General features: G+C 45.7%; 2 protein-coding genes across 3 annotated transcripts in view; one reads left to right on the forward strand and one right to left on the reverse strand.

Annotated features, from left to right (window-relative positions):
- The window catches only part of AVEN (apoptosis and caspase activation inhibitor), a 662,713-nt gene that overhangs the window by 413,137 nt on the left and 226,039 nt on the right, over window positions 1–23,537 (reverse strand). The gene's annotated exons all lie outside the window — the stretch shown is intronic.
- Window positions 2,565–23,537, forward strand: part of CHRM5 (cholinergic receptor muscarinic 5) — a 290,345-nt gene continuing 269,372 nt past the window's right edge. The window contains exon 1 of the mRNA XM_075330915.1: window positions 2,565–3,643. The gene's annotated coding sequence lies outside the window, so the exon portion shown is untranslated. The remainder of the gene's footprint in view (window positions 3,644–23,537) is intronic.

The raw sequence follows: 23,537 nt of genomic DNA on the forward strand, positions 1-23,537 counted from the left end.
GATCAAAAAATACTCACCTAATCGTTGATCGTTGATACGTCGTTCAAATCCCAAATATCGTTGCTGGTGCTGGACACAGGTTGTTCGTCGTTCCTGAGGCAGCACACATCGCTACGTGTGACACCCCAGGAATGACGAACAACACCGTACCTGCGTCCTCCGGCAACGAGGTGGGCGTGACTCATGCGGCTGCTCTCCGCCCCTCAGCTTCTATTGGACGCCTGCCGTGTGACGTCGCTGTGACGCCGCACGAACCTCCCCCTTAAGGAAGAGGTTATTCGCCGCCCTCAGCGACGTTGCCAGGAAGTAAGTACATGTTACGCGTCCTAGCGATATTCTGCGACACGGGCAGCGATTTGCCTGTGACGCACAAACGACGGGGGCGGGTGCTATCACGAGCAACATCGCTAGCGATGCCACTGCATGTAAAGCAGTTTTTACTTCCCTTGGCTGGTCGGCCCACATAGCATGCTAGCACACCCCTGTGGGCGTGCTAATATGCTAACGAATGTGCAGTGTTGCGTACATACCCCAGTCTTGATGGCGGCCTGAGGCGCATTGGGCATAATCCAGAGTCCCCAACTCATCCGATCATGTGCACCATACCTGGGTGTAAGCCAGGAAGCTTACACCCGGCATCAATTTAGTGCGCATGATGGGAAGTCCCGGGGACTCCGGATCATGTTCAGTGCGCATCCATGTGCCTCTGGCCGCCATCAAGCGTGAGGTATGTGCAGCGTCGCTGCGCATTCATTAGCATGTTAGTACGCCCACTGGGGCGTGCTAGTATTCGATGTGGGCCAACTAGCCAAGGGAAGTAACGCCCTTACGACTAGTTGCTGGCCTCATTAGCATACAAGAAACAATCTTTAGAAATACTTTTTCTAAAGATCTTTTTATTTATGCTAGTGTATACAGAGACAGTTAGGCAGGGATTAGCAATATGCACCCAGAACTGCTCGTGGTTCTGGGTGCATATTGTCCCTGACAGGTTCCCTTTACGCTTCTGCTGCAGCAAGTTGTCTAAAAGCCACACACAGGAAGAGTGAGGGAAGTGGAGGGACAAGGCTGATATCTTGAGACACATGGATAAGATTTCTTTACATACGTCTTGGCTTTAAATGTAATATATAACAAAATAGGAGGAGATTAAAAGGAATTACTAGGGTGTTTTTTATTTTTTTTGCGAATTTTCTGCTTTTAGAGTTTCTTTAGGTGGTCGTACACTTCACTTATAAGTAGGTTGATGGTTGAACAACACAGTAAACAATTAAGCGGGCTTTACACGCTGCGACATCGCTAGCATCGGCTAGCGATGTCGAGCGCGATAGCACCCGCCCCCGTCGTACGTGCGATATTGTGTGATCGCTACCGTAGCGAACATTATCGCTACGGCCGCGTCACACGCACATATCTGCTCTGCGACGTCGCTCTGGCCGGCGATCCGCCTCCTTTCTAAGGGGGCGGTTCGTGTGGGGTCACACGGCAGGCGTCCAATAGAAGCGGAGGGGCGGAGATGAGCGGGACATAACATCCCACCCACCTCCTTCCTTCCGCACTGCTGGTGGAGGCAGGTAAGGAGATGTTCGTCGCTCCTGCGGTGTCACACATAGCGATGCGTGCTGCCGCAGGAACGACGAACAACATCGCTAATAAACATTAAACGATTTTTTGTTTCAGGACGACCGCTCCGCGGCAAACGATTTTGACTACTTTTGCAATCGTTTAAGGTCGCTCAAAGGTGTCACACGCTGCAATCTCGTTAATGAAGCTGGATGTGCGTCACAAACACCGTGACCCCGACGATAATTCATTAACGATATCGTAGCGTGTAAACCCCGCTTTACACTCATGCAGTTATACACATTTTTGTCGATATTCGACACACGCACGGCAAAGGATGAAAGATATTTCTTGGATTGTTTTGTTTTTTTTTCAGGGAAAAACTAATAGTGGATGAAAAAATCTTTAGTAAGAACAAAAGAAAAATCTTTAATCAGATTATTATCATCAGACGCCCAAAATGATCATTCCCTGTTGAATTGCAATTGTTAATTATGGCTGTAATGATGCATAAGTCTAATGTGTATGGACACTTTTGGACAAATGTCACTGCACTCCTCGTTTTGAGTATGCACACATTCATTTCAAATCAGGGGAGTCTAAAATGTAATTTGCTTTATGCGCTCTGCTGTAAAAAGTGGAACTTGGCTTCGCGAGAAAACACTGGTGATTAACATTTGTCCCAATGGGGTCAGACATTACGAGTCAATACTGCAGGAAACAAGCACAACACTTAAGTGACCAGTCGATACGTAAGGAAATATTTTTTTTTTTCTAATATTCCGTTTACACAAAGCAGCAATAAAAGGATGCCAGGTTTCGCTCTTCAGTAATACAGAAACCTATTTGTTTTTCCTTCCTTATAAAAGGAAAGGATAATTAAAGTGTGATATTTTAGGCTACCGATGGTCGATGGTTTCCTAAACACAATTTTCCATAAACGTTGTCGTCGTAATTATAGGACGGGCTCCTTTGGAAAAGCATAGGTGTCACAAATGAAATAAGTGGCTGCATCCTCGGAGATGCTGTGCTGCTAAGAAGCTGGAAATGGTTCGGAGTGAAATAAGCCTGCCCGTGAGCCTCCCTCCAACCTCAGCAAACAAAAACACTCGAGTGGGTGTCAAATATGACTTGTGCAGTCTACCTGGTGGCATGGGAGCGCTGCAGCTTCGTGCAATGTGCACGTCTCCATGGAAAGGCAGCTCGGTCACACCGCACCTATCAGACATCATATCAGCCGCTCATTCCTGCGATGTTCCTAAGCTGCTGTCCATCAGGAAAAGTAATTAGTGGTTTGATTATGTATGGAAGCGGCGGGCTGTCACTGGATCCTCGCAGAGAATAGCTTCTCACACACTTGTCTGTGCCTTCCGCCTGGTATTGTCCATATGACTGTCAGCACCATTGCAGCTTTTCAGGGATTTGCCCACCTACACTTTCAAGAAAAAGAGAGAGAGAGGAGCAGCATCATCTGTCTGGAAGAAACGGAAAGAAGGAAAAAAAAAAAAAAAGCTTGAAGAATGTGGGAAAAGTTTAAGAAGAGCTGTGGCCAAACATACGATAATGTGGGAAATCTTGTGACGGATGCATCTTCCCCATATAACCCTTTCCTTGCCAGACTTGCCGCCTCCACAGTGTGATGCACCTTGCACTGGTTACTGAGATGGTAACCCACAGGTAAGGAGCGAGAAGCAGAGCTGGAGAATCCACAAGCGTTGTGTATGTGTGATCAAATTTTAATGTCTTCTGAAGATGATTATGTAGGGTCAGTGCTTCTCCCTTTATTACAATCTCACGTGCAGAGCTGAGATTCCTCAGGAAATACTCTGGATTTAGAGCGCTGCTGACAGCACCGAGGCTTCCTTCACGCAGGATTTCTTTGGTGGAAACTCCAAGCAAACAAAATAAAAAGCAGACAATTTATTAAGAAGAACAGAGAATATGCAAGTACAAGGAGTGTGATGCTGAGAAGAAGGATAGAGCGTGATTGTAGAGGAGCCATTGTGAGAACTCGCAGCCTACCTGCAACATCGCTGCCAGGACCACCACAACAAATGCCCTGCAATCCACATCCTTCAGGGTAAGTTTTCCTTTCCTTACTTGCTTTTCTTTCACACGTTTGCTTCGCAGGAGTCTTGGGGTAGTAGATATTGGAATCACTGCATTTGTAGGCAAAGTGTCATTTCAAAAAGCAAATAAGGTATCAGCCGGCACATCTGGGTATGTGAATAGCTGCAAGCTTATTGGATTTGTTAAACTGCACAGCAGGCAGGGACTCGGCTCCCTTAACACTTTCTTTGCAGAATGACATCCCGGGTTTTTTTTTTTTTTTTCTGGATACGTAAAACTGTGTTTTGGACCAGATTCTTAACTTTCTCATTGTATATCTGTAGCGTTTGGGTCAATCTGAGAACTATCAGACCAGGTGACTCTAAAGGCCGCTTTACACGCTGCAACATCGCTAGCGATTGCACCCGCCCCCGTCGTTTGTGCGTCACGGGCAAATCGCTGCCCATGGTGAACAATATCGTTAGTACGCGTCACATGCACATACCTTCCTAAAGACGACGCTATGGCCGGCGAACCGCCTCTTTTCTAAGGGGGCAGTTCTTGCAGCGTCACAGCGACATTACACAGCGGGCCAGCAATAGAAGCGGAGGGGCGGAGAGCAGCCACATGAACGTCACTCCCACCTCGTTGCCAGAGGACGCAGGAACGCTGTTGTTCGTCGTTCCCGGGGTGTCACACGTAGCGATGTGTGCTGCCTCAGGAACGACGAACAACCTGCGTCCAAAATGAGTAAAGATATTTGGGAAAGGAACGACGTGTCAAGAATCAATGATTTTTGCCGTTTTTTGGATCATTAGCGGTCGCTCGTAGGTGTCACACGCAACAACATCACTAACGACGCCGGATGTGCGTCACGAATTCCGTGACCCCCAGCGATATCTTATTAGCGATGTTGTTGCGTGTAACGGGGCCTTTAGGCTGAGTTCACACGAGTGTGTAGGAAAAAAAAATCGTCCAATTTTTGAAGACTGTTTGCTTTGTATTTTCCTTCATTTTTATACATCAACGGTGAATATTAGTTTCAAGGCCAAATATACTTTCCAAGATTAAAAAATGGCAATGTATCCATGGAAAACGGATCAGATTTTTTGGGGGCGGCCAATAGGAAAGTTCTTTTTGAAATACAGAAGAAACTGGTGTATATATTATTTAATGCGGAAAATTTTGTTAAAATTAAAAGGTCATCTGAACAGGCCTATTCTATTCTATTGGTCCGATTACTGTCACAGTAATGTCAACTTTCTTCCAATGAACAGAACTTAGACCGAAAAAATAGTTGCGTGAATGTATCCTAAAACAGACAAAGTGACTAAAATCTTATTTTGCTGTATCAATGCTTTATCTTTGGTGGTAATGTAATATGGGACCCATTCACTTCAAATGCATCAAGGGTGACAACATGGCTACCCTCCTATTTATATAACAAAGCACAGACAATACTGACCGATATGGAATGGTTCAAGTAGAAGGATTGGCCGGGTTTCCTTACCCCAAACCAAAATACTGGAGACCATTGGTATTGGGCGTTATTCCGGAATAGTACTGGAGACCACTGGTATTGGGCGTTATTCCGGAATAGTACTGGAGACCACTGGTATTGGGCGTTATTCCGGAATAGTACTGGAGACCACTGGTATTGGGCGTTATTCCGAAATAGTACTGGACACCACTGATATTGGGCGTTATTCCGAAATAGTACTGGACACCATTAGTATTGGGCGTTATTCAGAAATAGTACTGGAGACCATTGGTATTGGGCATTATTCCGAAACCATACTGGAGACCATTAGTTTTGGGCGTTATTCCGGAAGAATACTGGAGATCATTGGTATTGGGCGCTATTCCGGTACAGTACTGGAGACCATTGGTATTTGGCGTTATTCCGGAATAGTACTGGAGACCATTGGTATTGGGCGTTATTCCGGAATAGTACTGGAGACCACTGGTATTGGGTGGTATTCCGGAATAGTATTGGAGACTATTGGTACTGGGCGTTATTCCGAAACAGTACTGGAGACCATTGGTATTGGGCGTCATTCCGAAACAGTACTGGAGACCATTGGTTTTGGGCGTTATTCTGGAACAGTACTGGAGACCATTCGTATTGGGCATTATTCCGGAACAGTACTAGAGACCATTGGTATTGGGCATTATTCTGGAACAGTACTGGAGACCATTGGTATTGGGTGTTATTCTGGAACAGTTTTGAAGATGTAGAGCAGATACAAAGTGTAACATATAATAGAATCTGTTACAAGTTAGAAATCTCTGTAGTCTCAGCATAGAGAGAAAGAAGATTCTGACAAGAGACCCGGTCAGCAGAGTGTTCTACCGTATGTGTTCTGTAAGCCGGCGCTTTCAAGATTTTGCCTTCATAACTGGAGACTTTCCTTCCCAATTTAAAATTTTAATGAAGATGTTAAAAGCATCTAGGCAAAAGCTGCCAGCTGTGGGGTGATGCCATCCATACAGATGTGTGGCAGAGATTGCAGTCTGACCCCAGTGGAGCTTCCCAGGAGAATATGCCTATGACGTTACAGTGATCCGAATACCTGGCACAGCCTATGTGCAGCCAAAGGGAATGTATCATGTTCAATCATGCAGATCCTCTTACAATCATGCACATATCCCAGTCTTGGTTAACATACTGTGCTTTGGTTTCCAATCCATACATAAAAGTGAATGTGACACTACATCCTGGGATGTCAACAGATGCAATTCAGTTTGCCTATTGGGATTTTTACATCGCAGGGTTGACATGATCAGATGACACATATCTGAGTTTGCAATTTGGTGGATGTCATGTGAAGACCATGATCTTGGTATTTATTTTTTTTTGTTTGCAGGAAAGCTTATTAAAAGGTTGGCCTGGGGAGTAAAAAGAAAACTCAGCTCATCCGCATACTATGTAATAGCAAGGACTGTGGCTATAACTTGCATGCGAGCAGCAGGGCATAGTGGTAGGTCCTGGGTGACAGATGGATGCTGGTGGGGTCATCGATGAATGAGGCACAGATCACTGCTCCTGAAAACATTCTGTAAAGTCAGGCTTTGTGGTTCAAATGTTCCAGTTTTTGTCAAAGAGATCATTAGGGAAAATAATTTTCAGCGTGAGACACTGCTAGAACCGGGCTGTGAAGGACAATAATGAGCAGATATGGATGGAGCTTCAAAAGCAAAATGCAAATGCACTAGAATTGTATGTAGGTTACCGGCATTATAAAGCGAGTGGGACTGTATTATCCCGAATATGTCTGTATAGCACACACGTATGTGCAATATTACACAGCGATCCAATCAGTATAACTACAGAATGTGGACAGTCGTTATGGTTTGTGTAAAGTCTAAGGTTTATCTGCAGTCCTATGTAAAAGCAGGTGATATGATATGGGGTACCAAATCAAGAGCGGAGCTAGAAAATAATCAAAAATAGAAAATTCCTATAAATGAAGACTTCATCTGACTTAGCTTGTAAGTTCTCCTTCATAGATCGTATTATCCCTGCCAAGATTCATATTAAGCTCTCAATAATCAATGTCAAGTAGTAAAGCTTATGTCTGCTCTGTGGACATCGCTCTCCTCATGTGAGAACCTGTTGCTGCAGATGTTGGTTAGGAGGAGTTAATAAATGGGTGAAGACGTCTAACGGCTCGGCTTTTTAATATATCCTACGTGAAAATATAGAAGCTCGGTATCCGTTCATTCCAGAGGAAAGCATCCGCTCTACATCTTGAGGTGTCCATGGCTACACAAGCTTTCACCCAATTATCTGTAGTCTGATATCGAAAAGGTTTCTGTAAAAAAGCACTTCAATTACCCCAAAATCTACCCCCACCCACATATAGGTACCGCTGATATATGGCACATAACAGTACCATACGTTGGCCATTGACTCAAATAGTAAAGTAACGTAGACGGCACGGTTTGAGCTTTCAGCGGGCTTTACACGCATCGATCTCGCTAGCGAGCATACCCGCCCCCGTCGGTTGTGCATCACGGGCAAATCGCTGCCCGTTGCGCACAACATCGCTTACACCCATCTCACATACTTACCTGCCTAGCGACGTCGCTGTGGCCAGCGAACTGCCTCCTTTCTAAGGGGGCGGTTTGTTCGGCGTCACAGCGGCCGCCCAATAGAAGTGGAGGGGCGGGGATGAGCGGGCCGAACATCCCGCCCACCTCCTTCCTGCCTCATTGAGTGCGTCCGCAGGTAGGATGTTGTTTTTTCGTTCCTGCGGTGTCACACATAGCGATGTGTACTGCCGCAGGAACGACGAACAACATCATACCTGCAACAGCAACGATAATCGGGATAGGAACGACTGGACAACGATCAACGATATGGTTAATATTTCTGATAGTTAACTGTCGTTCCTGCGGTGTCACACCCAACGACATCGCTAACGTGGCCGGATGAGCGTCACGAATTCCGTGACCCCAACAACATCTTGTTAGTGATGTTGTTGCGTGTAAAGCCCGCTTTAGGTGTCCTAGCCCTTATACTATGTCCCGCTGTATAGGAAAGTGAGGCAGACTATGGTTTTCTATACTGGATTGCATATGCCATGGGACTTTAGTTTGAAACATAGGGGCCTATGGGTTCGTCTGGAGTTTTTTGGCACAATATGTCAAATATATAGTAGAACGAAAGGAAAATGTGAACAAACATTAATATGACATCTAAATAGCAAAAAGTCTAAACTAATAAACATTTAAATATATAGAACAGCAATTCCCCCTTTTCAATCCCACAATGCAGCACACTAGGTCCCTGTTGGTCGTGTATGGGAATGGCTGCATGATGAGAATTAAAGGGAGTGTCCTGTATTACCCCTTAGGATCAGAGACATATAAAATAACAAAATGAGTTTCTCATCACCCTTCCTGGGTCCAGTGATACCTCTCTGCCGCTGCTCTGGTCTTTGCTGATGATGTGACATCACCACTGCAGCCTAACAACAAGGCCTGGAGCAGTGGCAGAGCCACGGATTTCAGGGATTGGCTGCACAGCTGTTGATGTGATGTTACCATTGTAGTCTATCAACAAGGACTGGGAGCAGAGCCAGAGCCTCCGATCTCAGGGATTGGCTGCACACAGTGCTGATATGTCATCACCAATCTAGCCTATCAACAAGGACTGGGAGCAGAGCCAGAGCCTCCGATCTCAGAGATTGGCTGCACACAGTGCTGATATGTCATCACCAATCTAGCCTATCAACAAGGACTGGAGCAGAGCCAGAGCCTTCGATCTCAGGGATTGGCTGCACACAGTGTTGATATGTCATCACCAATCTAGCCTATCAACAAGGACTGGGAGCAGAGCCAGAGCCTTCGATCTCAGGGATTGGCTGCACACAGTGTTGATATGTCATCACCAATCTAGCCTATCAACAAGGACTGGGAGCAGAGCCAGAGCCTTCGATCTCAGGGATTGGCTGCACACAGTGTTGATATGTCATCACCAATCTAGCCTATCAACAAGGACTGGGAGCAGAGCCAGAGCCTCCGATCTCAGGGATTGGCTGCACACAGTGTTGATGTAATGTTACCACTGCAGCCTATCAATAAAGTTGGGGTTTTACCAGAGAGGTATTGCTGAATGCAGGGAGGGTATATAAAAGCTTAGTTTGTTAATTGATATGTTTTGCAGCCAATGGGCTAATAATAACTGGAATGGGACAGTCTCTTTAATACTAATCATATTGTATTGTGTAGTCATTTATGAACCCATCTAATACAAAAATGGTAATTGTTGCTAATAACAACCAATCACAGCGCAGATTTCATTTTGTATTCTTCTCTAGAAACTATTGCAGTCGTTGGTTGAAAAGTTAGTTTATCTTCTACACAGTAATCTTCTTTTATTGACTGTTTTATTCTAGGAACCGAAAAACTATTTGAATTTTTTTTATTTTTTTTGCTGTTTTCCCTTAGACTAAAAACACAAGAATACCAGACATTATAATGGGCATAAAGAGGTTCTCAACCAACGTTCTGCTAATTGTCAATGGTAAATTAGTGTACCCCTAGGGGCAGGGACTCAGGTTACTGTATAACTAGAGAGCAGAGCCATGCAGGAGGGTGGGAAAGCTGCAATCCTTATCAGTAACCATATTGTCATCGGAACTACAGACTAAGGCTAGGTTCACATTTCCGTAAAAATGTATCAGTCACAATCCGCGGCTATGCTAAACAACGGCATCCGTTTAGCGGATTCCGTTGGGTCCCATAGAATTGTATTAGTGGCGCATTGCGACTGATGACCTTGCATTGCATCCGCTGCGCCACGGTCAGTCATTTTTTGACTGACCGCCGGGCGGGAGCAACGCAGAATGTAACGTTTTTTGGGCCGTCAAAGTTAACGTGCCGCGCAGGAATCCGTCGCCATCCGTCAAGCTTGTAATGGATGTCTATGGTGCCGGATTCCGTCGTAATCCGTTTTACGACGGAATCCAGCGCTGGATTATGTCATGCTCTACTGAGCATGCCCAGCATGTTTGGCACACAGCGGATGTAACAAACGCGACGGATCAGTTTTTTCACAGGATTCCTGTGAAAGGAATCCTGTGAAAAACACATCTGTTGCGTCAGTTGACATCTAAAACACAACTCCGTTGCTGATGGACCTGACGGATTTAAAACAATGGAAATGTGAACCTAGCCAAACACGTATGTGAAGCAGGCAGAGGATTTACTATGCAAAGGCAGCAAATGTCATAATATACTTTTATATACATGTAGAATTGATTTATCCACAGGCAGCGTATGATGGCGGTACAATCTACAGACAGCGTATTATGGCGGTACAATATAAATAAATATATTATATATATTACTTGCATAGATATACAGCTTGAGAAATAAGTATTGAACACGTCACCAATTTTCAAAGTAAATATATTTCTCCCCAGATGTCGGTAACAACCCATCTAAACCACACAGACAAAGTTATCAAACCAAAAATGTCCATAAATCTAGTGATGTGTAATAATGAAGAATGACACCGGGAAAAAGTATTGAACACTTACTGAAATGTATTTAATATTTTGTACAAAAGCTTTTATTGGTAATGACAGCTTCAAGATAACTCCTGTATGGAGAAGCTAGTCGCCTGCATTGCTCAGGTGTGATTTTGCCCCATCCTTTCACACAAACACTCTTCAAATCCTGAAGCTCATGTGGGCTCCTTCTATCATCTCTGACCTTTAGTTCAGTCTATAAACTATTTATTGGATTCAGGTCAGGTTATCGTCTGGGTCATTGTAGCACCTTTATTTTTTCTCTGAAATCATTGCGAGTTTCCTTGGCTGTGTGTTTGGGATCTTTGACTTCCTGAAATGTCCATCCTCATTTTATCTTCATCACCCTGGTAGATAGCAGCAGACTGTTATCAAGAATGTCTCAATATATTTGTTCTTTCATCCTTTTTTTAATCACATGAACTTTGCCAATGTTGTATGCTGAAAAACAGCCACACACCATGATGTTCCCACTTCCAAACATCACTGTTAGTATGGTGTTTTTGGGGTGATTTGCCATTTTAGTCTCCAACCATGGTGTGTATTATGGCATCCAAAGAGTTCAATTTTCATCTCATCTTACCAGACTATATTCTCCCAGTATTTCACAGACTTGTCTAAATGTTATTGAGCAAACGTTAAATGTTTTTCAACAATCTTTTTGTTCAGCAATGGAGCCTTGTGTTGTGAGTGTCCATACAGACCATGGAGGTGGAGTGCATTACTTATTGTTTTCTTTGAAACAATTGTACCTGCTGATTCCAGGTCTTTCTGTAGCTCTCCACAGGTGGTCTTTGGCTCTTGGACAACTCTTCCAAAAATTATTTTCACTCCTCTGAAATCTTGTTGGGATCACCTGGGCGTGGCTGGTTTATGTTTAGATGATGTTCTTGTCACTTGCCGATTATGGCCCCAACAGTGCTCACTGGAACTTTCAGAACTTTAGAAATTTTTCTTCTGCCATCAGAATCTTTTGCAACAATAAGGTTGTGAAGGTCTTGCGACAGCGCGCTGCTTTTACCCATCATGAGATGTTTCTTGTGTGGCACCTTGTTAATTAGACATCTTTTTATAGGCCATCAGTGGAACGAGATATTATTTTTCAGCAAGTGGCAGGATTCCTTTCCAAATAATGATAGATTTCAACTGGTGTCATGACTTTCCATGGCTTTTTGCACCTTTCTTTCTTCATGTGTTCAATACTTTCTCAGTGTGCCATTTCTCTTTATTGTTCTTCATATCAATAGCACCTTTAAAAATGTATTTACTTTAAAAAATTGGTGATGTGTAGAATATATATATATATATATATATATATATATATATATACATACATATATATATACACATATACATACATACATACACACACATTATATATATATATATATATATATATATATATATATATATATATTATACACATATATATATACATATATATATATATACACATATATATATACATATATATATATATATATATATACGCACATATATATACACATATATATACACATATATATATTATATATATATACACATATATATATTATATATATATATATATATATATATATATATATATATATATATATATATATATATATATATATATATATATATATATATATATATATAATTACACACACACACTTGCATATACAGTGCCTACAAGTAGTATTCAACCCCCTGCAGATTTAGCAGGTTTGATAAGATGCAAATAAGTTAGAGCCTGCAAACTTCAAACAAGAGTAGGATTTATTAACAGATGCATAAATCTTACAAACCAACAAGTTGTTATGTTGGTCAGTTAAATTTTAATAAATTTTCAACATAAAAGTGTGGGTCAATTATTATTCAACCCCTAGGTTTAATATTTTGTGGAATAACCCTTGTTTGCAATTACAGCTAATAATCGTCTTTTATAAGACCTGATCAGCCCGGCACAGGTCTCTGGAGTTATCTTGGCCCACTCCTCCATGCAGATCTTCTCCAAGTTATCTAGGTTCTTTGGGTGTCTCATGTGGACTTTAATCTTGAGCTCCTTCCACAAGTTTTCAATTGGGTTAAGGTCAGGAGACTGACTAGGCCACTGCAACACCTTGATTTTTTCCCTCTTGAACCAGGCCTTGGTTTTCTTGGCTGTGTGCTTTGGGTCGTTGTCTTGTTGGAAATTGAAATGACGACCCATCTTAAGATCCTTAATGGAGGAGCGGAGGTTCTTGGCCAAAATCTCCAGGTAGGCCGTGCTATCCATCTTCCCATGGATGCGGACCAGATGGCCAGGCCCCTTGGCTGAGAAACAGCCCCACAGCATGATGCTGCCACCACCATGCTTGACTGTAGGGATGGTATTCTTGGGGTCGTATGCAGTGCCATCCAGTCTCCAAATGTCACGTGTGTGGTTGGCACCAAAGATCTCGATCTTGGTCTCATCAGACCAGAGAATCTTGAACCAGTCTGTCTCAGAGTCCTCCAAGTGATCATGAGCAAACTGTAGACGAGCCTTGACATGACGCTTTGAAAGTAAAAGGTACCTTACGGGCTCGTCTGGAACGGAGACCATTGCGGTGGAGTACGTTACTTATGGTATTGACTGAAACCAATGTCCCCACTGCCATGAGATCTTCCCGGAGCTCCTTCCTTGTTGTCCTTGGGTTAGCCTTGACTCTTCAGACAAGCCTGGCCTCGGCACGGGTGGAAACTTTCAAAGGCTGTCCAGGCCGTGGAAGGCTAACAGTAGTTCCATAAGCCTTCCACTTCCGGATGATGCTCCCAACAGTAGAGACAGGTAGGCCCAACTCCTTGGAAAGGGTTTTGTACCCCTTGCCAGCCTTGTGACCCTCCACAATCTTGTCTCTGATGGCCTTGGAATGCTCCTTTGTCTTTCCCATGTTGACCAAGTATGAGTGCTGTTCACAAGTTTGGGGAGGGTCTTAATTAGTCAGAAAAGGCTGTAAAAAGAGATAATTAATCCAAACATGTGAAGCTCATTGTTCTTTGTGCCTGAAATACTTCTTAATACTTTAGGGGAACCAAAAAGAATTCTGGTGGTTTGAGGGATTGAATAATAAATGACCCTCTGAATAAACTTTTCACAATTTAAAAAAAAAAAAAATAAAAAAAGAAATAACATTCTTTTTTGCTGCAGTGCATTTCACACTTCCAGGCTGATCTACAGTCCAAATGTCACAATGCCAAGTTAATTCCGAATGTGTAAACCTGCTAAATCTGCAGGGGGTTGAATACTACTTGTAGGCACTGTATATGCACACACAGTACATACATACTATATGCACACACTCACACACACCACAGTACACACATACTATACACACACACACACACACATATATATCTATATATATCTCTCGTATATATATATACACACACACATATATGTATGTATATATGCATACAGTCATGGCCAAAAGTTTTGAGAATGACACCAAAATGATATTTTCACATGATCTGTTGCCCTCTAGTTTTTAATTGTGTTTGTCTGATGTTTACATCACATACAGAAATATAATTGCAATCATATTATGAGACCAAAAGCTTATATTGACAGTTAGAATGAGTTAATGCAGCAAGTCAATATTTGCAGTGTTGACCCTTCTTCTTCAGGACCTCTGCAATTCTCCCTGGCATGCTCTCAATCAACTTCTGGAGCAAATCCTGACTGATAGCTGTCCATTCTTGCATAAGCAATGCTTGCATTTTGCCAGAATTTGTTGGTTTATGTTTGTCCACCCGTCTCTTGATGATTGCCCACAAGTTTTCAATGGGATTAAGATCTGGGGAGTTTCCAGGCCATGGACCCAAAATCTCTATGTTTTGTTCCATGACGGTCCTGGCGTTTGCTGGTTCTTCTTGGGCACCCTGGAGCCTTTTTGGCAGAAATGGAAGCTCTCTCCTTGAAGTTCTTGATGATGCGATAGATTGTGACTGAGGTGCAATCTTTGTAGCTGCGATACTCTTATCTGTTAGGCCATTTTTGTGCAGAGCAATGATGGCTGCACGTGTTTCTTTAGAGATAACCATGGTTAACTGAAGAGAAACAATGATACCAAGCACCAGCCTCCTTTTAAAGTGTCCAATGGTGTCATTCTTACTTAATCATGACTGATTGATCGCCAGCCCTGTCCTCATCAACACCCACACCTGTGTTAATGGAACAATCACTAAAACAATGTTAGCTGCTCCTTTTTAGGCAGGAATGCAATGCTGTTGAAATGTGTTTTGGGGGTTAAAGTTCATTTTCTTAGCCAATATTGACTTTGCAAGTAATTGCTGTTAAGCTGATCACTCTTTATGACATTCTGGAGTATATGCAAATTGCCATTAGAAAAACTTAAGCAGTAGACTTTGTATATTTTCAGCATTTTCAAAACTTTTGGCCATGGCTGTACACACATATGTATGTGTATATATATATATATATATATATATATATATATATATTAGAGAAGAGAGAGAGAGAGAGACACACAGACAGACAGACATATATATACACATAATATATATATATATATATATATATATATATATATTATGTGTATATATATGTCTGTCTGTGTGTCTCTCTCTCTCTCTTCTCTAATATATATATATATATATATATATATATATATATAATGTATATTATACATATACAGACATATACATATGTTCAGTTCATGCCATGTTCATGTGCCACGCCGAAAATGTAAAGGAAGTAGATGACTTGAGAATCTGTCTATCTATATCTATACATACACATACATACCTACACACACACATACCTACACACATACCTACACACACACACATACCCCCACACACACACACACACATCTATACACACACATACCTACACACATACATACACATCTATATATATAATTGCCTTATTCTGTCTGTCTGTCTGTCATGCTCCAAAATTGTGTCACCGTGACATGTCCTTACGGTGACACAAAGCTGATTGGCCGCTGGGCTCGCCATGGCCCCGCCCCCCCCACACGGATTGGCCTCTCGCCCCGGCTCTCTGCAGGCCCCGCCCCCCTCACGCAATGCACGCTCGCTCTGGCCCAACTGACACGGAGCTCCGATTCCCAGGTGAGTACACACACACATCAGATCACACTCACTCTCACACTCACTCTCACACACACCTCACACATCACAACATGCTGGGATATCGCTTGCTTCTACACCGGCTCCGTCAGGATCCCGGCAGCGCCAGACATAACCTTGCGATGCTGGGATCTTGACGGAGGCCGTGAAAGCTGGTAACCATTATACACATCGGGTAACTAAGGTCCCTTAGTTACCCGATGTGTATCATAGTTACCAGTGTACACCGGCTCACACTCCCTCTCACACACACCTCACACACACATCACATCGCATCCACACATCAAGGTCCTGCAGCTGCGGAACATACACACACATAACAGCACACACACACACACATACACACACACACAAATCAGATCACACTCACACACACCTCACACATCACATCACATCCACATACTCACAGCATCCTGGGATATCGCTTGCTTCTCGGCGGCGATACTGTGCTGTTGTGAGCTTCCAGGACCTGCCGGGGAATCACATGGCCAGAAGCATGTGATATCCCCGGATGTTGTGAGTATCAGCGCGTATGTGCAATATCGTCAGTGTGTGTGTCTTTGTGTGTGAGTGTATGCGATCGTGTGTGTGTGAGTGTATGCGATCGGGTGTGTGTGAGTGGATGCGATCGGGTGTGTGTGAGTGGATGCGATCGGGTGTGTGTGAGTGGATGCGATCGGGTGTGTGTGAGTGGATGCGATCGGGTGTGTGAGTGTCGGCAGAGGAGCACGGCGTGCTGGAGGAGGCTGGGAGCAGAGAGGCTGATCATGGGGAAGGCTGGGAGGAGAGAGGCTGATGCTGGAAGAGGCTGGGAGGGGGAGGGGGAGGCTGGGACGAGGGAGGCTGATGCTGGTGGAGGCTGATGCTTGGGGAGGCTGATGCTGGGGGAGGCTGGAAGGAGAGAGGCTAATGCTGGTGGAGGCTGATGCTTGGGGAGGCTGATGCTGGGGGAGACTGGGAGGGGAAGGCTGATGCTGAGGGAGGCTGGGAGGAAGGAGGCTGGGAGGAGAGAGGCTGATCCTGGGGAAGGCTGGGAACGGGAGGCTGATGCTGAGGGAGGCAGGAAGGAGAGAGGCTGATGCTGGGGGAGGCTGGAAGGAGAGAGGCTGATGCTGGTGGAGGCTGATGCTTGGGGAGGCTGATGCTGGGGGAGACTGGGAGCGGAAGGCTGATGCTGAGGGAGGCTGGGAGGATGAGGCTGGGAAGAAGGAGGCTGGAAGGAGAGAGGCTAATGCTGGTGGAGGCTGATGCTTGGGGAGGCTGATGCTGGGGGAGACTGGGAGGGGAAGGCTGATGCTGAGGGAGGCTGGGAGGAAGGAGGCTGGGAGGAGAGAGGCTGATCCTGGGGAAGGCTGGGAACGGGAGGCTGATGCTGAGGGAGGCTGGAAGGAGAGAGGCTGATGCTGGGGGAGGCTGGAAGGAGAGAGGCTGATGCTGGTGGAGGCTGATGCTTGGGGAGGCTGATGCTGGGGGAGACTGGGAGCGGAAGGCTGATGCTGAGGGAGGCTGGGAGGATGAGGCTGGGAAGAAGGAGGCTGGGAGGAGAGAGGCTGATCCTGAGGAAGGCTGGGAAGAGGAGGCTGATGCTGAGGGAGGCTGGAAGGAGAGAGGCTGATGCTGGGAGAGGCTGGAAGGAGAGAGGCTGAGGCTGGGAGGAGAGAGGCTGATGCTGGGGAAGGCTGATGCTGAGGGAGGCTGGGAGGGGAAAGCTGATGCTGGGGAAGGCTGGGAGGATGGAGGCTGGGAGGAGAGACGCTGATCCTGGGGAAGGCTGGGAGAGGGAGGCTGATGCTGGAGGAGGCTAGAAGGAGAGAGGCTGATGCTGGCGGAGGCTGATGCTGGGGGAGGCTGGAAGGAGAGAGGCTGATGCTGGTGGAGGCTGATGCTTAGGGAGGCTGGGAGAGGGAAGCTGATGCTGAGGGAGGCTGGGAGGAGGGAGGCTGGGAGAGGTAGGCTGAGAGAAGAGAGGCTGATGCACGCACACACACACACACACGCGCGCGCACTGCACAACACACCACACACACACACACACACACACTGGGAACCACAAACAACTGCCCTACACAGACACCCACACACACAGACAACGCTGCACACACACAACACCCACACACACAGACAACGCTGCACACACACAACACCCAACACACAAACACCGCGGCACACACAAATATACGCACATACCGCACAACACACACATTGCACAAAACATACCTCCCCCAAAACACACCACACACACACAAACCGCGCAACACACACACAACGCTACAGACACACAGCGCTCCACAAACAACGCAACACACGCAACACACATACAACACCGCTCTCACCCCCCGTCACACCCAGACAACACCCAGAACATGTACAGCGCCCTACACAAACACTTGGTAACTACACACAACAACATCTATATATATATATAACAAAAATCATACATGAACTACACAATACGTAAATTCTAGAATACCCGATGCGTAGAATCGGGCCACCTTCTAGTATATATATATATACTGTTAGGTCCAGAAATATTTGGACAGTGACACAATTTTCGCGAGTTGGGCTCTGCATGCCACCACATTGGATTTGAAATGAAACCTCTACAACAGAATTCAAGTGCAGATTGTAACGTTTAATTTGAAGGTTTGAACAAAAATATCTGATAGAAATTGTAGGAATTGTACACATTTCTTTACAAACACTCCACATTTTAGGAGGTCAAAAGTAATTGGACAAATAAACCAAACCCAAACAAAATATTTTTATTTTCAATATTTTGTTGCGAATCCTTTGGAGGCAATCACTGCCTTAAGTCTGGAACCCATGGACATCACCAAACGCTGGGTTTCCTCCTTCTTAATGCTTTGCCAGGCCTTTACAGCCGCAGCCTTCAGGTCTTGCTTGTTTGTGGGTCTTTCCGTCTTAAGTCTGGATTTGAGCAAGTGAAATGCATGCTCAATTGGGTTAAGATCTGGTGATTGACTTGGCCATTGCAGAATGTTCCACTTTTTTGCACTCATGAACTCCTGGGTAGCTTTGGCTGTATACTTGGGGTCATTGTCCATCTGTACTATGAAGCGCCGTCCGATCAACTTTGCGGCATTTGGCTGAATCTGGGCTGAAAGTGTATCCCGGTATACTTCAGAATTCATCCGGCTACTCTTGTCTGCTGTTATGTCATCAATAAACACAAGTGACCCAGTGCTATTGAAAGCCATGCATGCCCATGCCATCACGTTGCCTCCACCATGTTTTACAGAGGATGTGGTGTGCCTTGGATCATGTGCCGTTCCTTTTCTTCTCCAAACTTTTTTCTTCCCATCATTCGGGTACAGGTTGATCTTGGTCTCATCTGTCCATAGAATACTTTTCCAGAACTGAGCTGGCTTCATGAGGTGTTTTTCAGCAAATTTAACTCTGGCCTGTCTATTTTTGGAATTGATGAATGGTTTGCATCTAGATGTGAACCCTTTGTATTTACTTTCATGGAGTCTTCTCTTTACTGTTGACTTAGAGACAGATACACCTACTTCACTGAGAGTGTTCTGGACTTCAGTTGATGTTGTGAACGGGTTCTTCTTCACCAAAGAAAGTATGCGGCGATCATCCACCACTGTTGTCATCCGTGGACGCCCAGGCCTTTTTGAGTTCCCAAGCTCATCAGTCAATTCCTTTTTTCTTAGAATGTACCCGACTGTTGATTTTGCTACTCCAAGCATGTCTGCTATCTCTCTGATGGATTTTTTCTTTTTTTTCAGCCTCAGGATGTTCTGCTTCGCCTCAATTGAGAGTTCCTTAGACCGCATGTTGTCTGGTCACAGCATCAGCTTCCAAATGCAAAACCACACACCTGTAATCAACCCCAGACCTTTTAACTACTTCATTGATTACAGGTTAACGAGGGAGACGCCTTCAGAGTTAATTGCAGCCCTTAGAGTCCCTTGTCCAATTACTTTTGGTCCCTTGAAAAAGAGGAGGCTATGCATTACAGAGCTATGATTCCTAAACCCTTTCTCCGATTTGGATGTGAAAACTCTCATATTGCAGCTATATATATATACACACACACACACACACATTACAAGTAAACAGCCGGGCTTCCCAGTAGAGCGGCCCAGTAATTCAGACACGGCTAACAATCAATGGACATTTTCGATTTGTCTGGTCATATAAGAGCAATCAGCATCCAGGATTAGCTATAACTCCGCGTTCATTGGTATGGACAGCTTATTATTCTAGGCCAGCGCTGCTTTGATCAGGCAGCAAACGTCTCTGTAGAAAAACAAAACTGCATCTTAATAGCTTTGCAGGAATTTCATTCTAATGGCTGAAGATACAGTTATTGGTTATTTTCTTTACGTCCAGACTTAGATACATTCAGACAGAGTGTCTCCATCCAACCAGGATATCATTTCCCGCCTCAGTCTTCTATTACACTGTATTAGGAGATCACGTAAGCAGGCCATACATGTAAAGGATTGTCTGACACGTTCTCTTAAGATCTAGTCTTCATATTGATGCACTATATATAGATGATGTCCGATTGGGTCAACCTGCAAATTGCCACGGTTGTGACTTGTCACAAAAGCTATCGGCATCTTTCTACCGCGGAAAGTGTCTTACTCTTCACTCATTGCTACACAGTATGAATTGATACAAAGTTAAAAAAAAAAAAAAAAAAAAGAGCAGACATACTAGGATCATAGCAAAGTGCTTGAGGTCCAAAGTGATTCAGCTCCCAGGGGTAAGCAAGCATCCCATCATATACATTGTACTGTCATATTACACCAGGCAAAAGTGGTGACATCTGAAATCAGTTTTAGCATGAATCCCCTGGAGGTGCCATTATTTTCAGTAGGTGTTCGGCTGACATCTCTGCGGCTGCTTTCTCTGCCGGCATGCTGATGGCTGCATATTATGGGAACACAGACAAGGAACAAGTCACAAACACAATTCATCTGAACTTTACAATTGTCACATGTAATTTCCTGAGATTGCGGAGACGCTGGTGGATGAGTATGTAACTTTGGTAGGCATTTACCCCCGCTGTCTGACAAACTGTCAGGCTCGTTCGGTCATCGCCTGTGGTTGCCAATTAATATATAATATTACTGTTGGAGCGATAATTTAGATACAAACCAACAGAAAGAAAAAAAAAATTGTACATTCAGGGCTGTTTTTAAAGGGAATCTGTCACCTTGTATTTGATATCCCATCTGAGAGTAGCAGAATATAGGGGCAGAGATCCAGATTCTAGGGATGTGTCTCTTACTTTACTGGATTCTGCATTTTTGATAAAATCACAGTTTTCTCTGCTGCAGATCTATCAGTTCTCTGAATGCTGAACTCTGTATAACTCCGCCCACACCACTGATTGTCAGCTCTCGATATACACTGTGTATAGGCAGAAAGCTGCTTACCAGTAGTGGAGGCGGAGTTATATAGAGCTCATGAGTATGGAGGACTACATGTGCATAGGCAGAAAGCTGCTTATCAGTAGTGGAGGCGGAGTTATATAGAGCTCATGAGTATGGAGGACTACATGTGCATAGGCAGAAAGCTGCTTATCAGTAGTGGAGGCGGAGTTATAAAGAGCTCATGAGTATGGAGGACTACATGCAGCACATTTTCTAGTTCTCTATTAATAAAATCAATGTTTTATCAGATGGAGATGATCAAAACAGCAGCAAGCAGCCCAGTAAGTGACATATCACTGGAATCAGGGTCTCATCCCCTATATCAGGGGTGGGGAACCTTTTTTCTGTCGGGGGCCATTTGGAAATTTCTATCAACCTTCGGGGGCCGCACAAAATTATCAATGTTTAAATGACCCTGCTATATTGGGTGAAGCAATTAATTAACTGGGGGCATGGGGCTGGGGGCACAGACACCACACGCGGGGCTGGGGGCACAGACACCACACGCGGGGCTGGGGGCACAGACACCACACGCGGGGCTGGGGGCACAGACATCACACGCGGGGCTGGGGGCACAGACACCACACGCGGGGCTGGGGGCACAGACATCACACGCGGGGCTGGGGGCACAGACATCACACGCGGGGCTGGGGGCACAGACATCACACGCGGGGCTGGGGGCACAGACATCACTGTGGGGGAGGCACAGACATCACTGTGGGGGAGGCACAGACATCACTGTGGGGGAGGCACAGACATCACTGTGGGGGGAGGCACAGACATCACTGTGGGGGAGGCACAGACATCACTGTGGGGGAGGCACAGACATCACTGTGGGGCTGGGGGCACAGACATCACTGTGGGGCTGGGGGCACAGACATCACTGTGGGGCTGGGGGCACAGACATCACTGTGGGGCTGGGGGCACAGACATCACTGTGGGGCTGGGGGCACAGACATCACTGTGGGGCTGGGGGCACAGACATCACTGTGGGGCTGGGGGCACAGACATCACTGTGGGGCTGGGGGCACAGACATCACTGTGGGGCTGGGGGCACAGACATCACTGTGGGGGAGGCACAGACATCACTGTGGGGGAGGCACAGACATCACTGTGGGGGAGGCACAGACATCACTGTGGGGCTGGGGGGCACAGACATCACTGTGGGGCTGGGGGCACAGACATCACTGTGGGGCTGGGGGCACAGACATCACTGTGGGGGAGGCACAGACATCACTGTGGGGAAGGCACAGACATCACTGTGGGGAAGGCACAGACATCACTGTGGGGGAGGCACAGACATCACTGTGGGGGAGGCACAGACATCACTGTGGGGGAGGCACAGACATCACTGTGGGGGAGGCACAGACATCACTGTGGGGGAGGCACAGACCTCACTGTGGGGGAGGCACAGACATCACTGTGGGGGAGGCACAGACATCACTGTGGGGGAGGCACAGACATCACTGTGGGGGAGGCACAGACATCACTGTGGGGCTGGGGGCACAGACATCACTGTGGGGCTGGGGGGCACAGACATCACTGTGGGGCTGGGGGGCACAGACATCACTGTGGGGCTGGGGGCACAGACATCACTGTGGGGCTGGGGGCACAGACATCACTGTGGGGCTGGGGGCACAGACATCACTGTGGGGGAGGCACAGACATCACTGTGGGGGAGGCACAGACATCACTGTGGGGGAGGCACAGACATCACTGTGGGGGAGGCACAGACATCACTGTGGGGGAGGCACAGACATCACTGTGGGGCTGGGGGCACAGACATCACTGTGGGGGAGGCACAGACATCACTGTGGGGAAGGCACAGACATCACTGTGGGGAAGGCACAGACATCACTGTGGGGAAGGCACAGACATCACTGTGGGGAAGGCACAGACATCACTGTGGGGGAGGCACAGACATCACTGTGAGGGAGGCACAGACATCACTGTGGGGGAGGCACAGACATCACTGTGGGGGAGGCACAGACATCACTGTGGGGGAGGCACAGACATCACTGTGGGGGAGGCACAGACATCACTGTGGGGGAGGCACAGACATCACTGTGGGGGAGTGTGAGGCAAATCCCAGGATATGAAGATGAATTATGACTCCAGTCATAATCCCTCATCACTCCCTGGCAGTGCCCCCTCCCTTCTTGTTCTCAGTGTTCCACTTACACCTCCATGGCCATGTCCTGTGATATGGAAATTAGGTGGCTTGGGGACAATGGACACAGGATGACTCCCTGCCGTGACCCTGTAGTGGGGGCTGCTAGCTAGTTAGCAAGGCTATGGAAATAGCCAGACAGAACGACTCCAGTAAAAAATGGTTCATATCTCGCAAGCC

This window comes from Anomaloglossus baeobatrachus, chromosome 12 (assembly GCF_048569485.1).
Source record: "Anomaloglossus baeobatrachus isolate aAnoBae1 chromosome 12, aAnoBae1.hap1, whole genome shotgun sequence".
Taxonomy (NCBI): domain Eukaryota; kingdom Metazoa; phylum Chordata; class Amphibia; order Anura; family Aromobatidae; genus Anomaloglossus; species Anomaloglossus baeobatrachus.